This window comes from Rhagoletis pomonella, unplaced genomic scaffold (assembly GCF_013731165.1).
Source record: "Rhagoletis pomonella isolate Grant_MI unplaced genomic scaffold, Rhpom_1.0 Rhpom_scaffold_00004, whole genome shotgun sequence".
Lineage (NCBI taxonomy): Eukaryota > Metazoa > Arthropoda > Insecta > Diptera > Tephritidae > Rhagoletis > Rhagoletis pomonella.
The window spans coordinates 49,891,798-49,893,016 of record NW_023458558.1 but is presented as its reverse complement, the minus strand read 5'-3'; positions in this window follow the sequence as shown (position 1 = coordinate 49,893,016).

The window sequence follows — 1,219 nt, the reverse complement described above, 5'->3', positions numbered from 1 at the left end:
ACTTTAAACTTTTTTTTGGACCGACCACCCTAATGGGCATAAAAACACCAGATAGTGACAAAATCCCGCGGCGATATTTTATACGACCCAATATTTTGGTACAGTTTGAAGTCAGTCCTTGTTCGGTGGGTGTGAAGTTAGTCTTTTTGTGCAATTGTCGCTGTTTTCAATGCAGCATCCAAATTAACTATTGGCTCTTTTGTGTGTGAATAGCTAATTAGTAGTTATTTTGTGTTTCCAGTAAGTCCACTTAAACTTGTAATTGGTGCGCCCGTTTATTCGCGTTTTCAACGCCGCAAAGCTTTGTGGTGTGGCCGGCGGTTGCTGCTTGCAGGCTCGTGGTTTGCTGGTTGTTGGCTGCAGGTTGCACACAGCCGTTGCCATGGCCATTTTCATTGTGGCTGAACAGTTTAAATTTGCTCACATGCGAAACTCACCTAAGCCCTGAAATGGCATACATACATACATATGTAGTGCTGCTGGAAGGGATTAGAATGCTACACTCAAGCAGGGATTTCACACTCTAATTCCAGGTAATTTATTTTTAATCCGCATTTTGTAGCGAACTAATTATGGTTGCAAATAGTGAAGTGTGCACTTTTGGTTGAAGGTGAAAATTTCATTGGCGGGGGTTGGAATTTAAAATGATTTGCAATATTCAATATGTGTGCTTGTAATATGTATTTGCATACATATTTTAGTAAGCAATTATGGAATTCTATAAATTTCATTAATTTTAAAATTTACAACTTTGCAATCAATGTGGGAGGCAATTAAGGCAAGCGGCAGCGAAAGATTTAAAAGCTACAGTGGAGTTATGGTTTAGAAAAAAAACACAAATTTTGCATATAAATATTCGTTTGTTGTTGCAACTAACTCCATTAAAAAAGAAAAAAAGTGAAAGAAAATAACAGATTGTTGCAAAATGGTCAATTTTACAGGTGAAAATGTAGAAAAAATCTACGAACCGTTTGCTATTTTTCACTTATGCAAATGTTGTTTTCACCTTTTTTGTCTATTTTCGTGCAATTTCGCTGACAGATGATATTTTCGAATTATTCGACCTATGACTCAAATGCATATGCACGCATGTAACTTTGACCGTATATACGTATGTATGTACTATGTATGTGTGTGTACAGCTATTTCCAGGTTGACTTCCATTTGCATACCAATTCAATTTCAGTTATTTTTTCCTTGATTGTTCGTTATTTGTCAG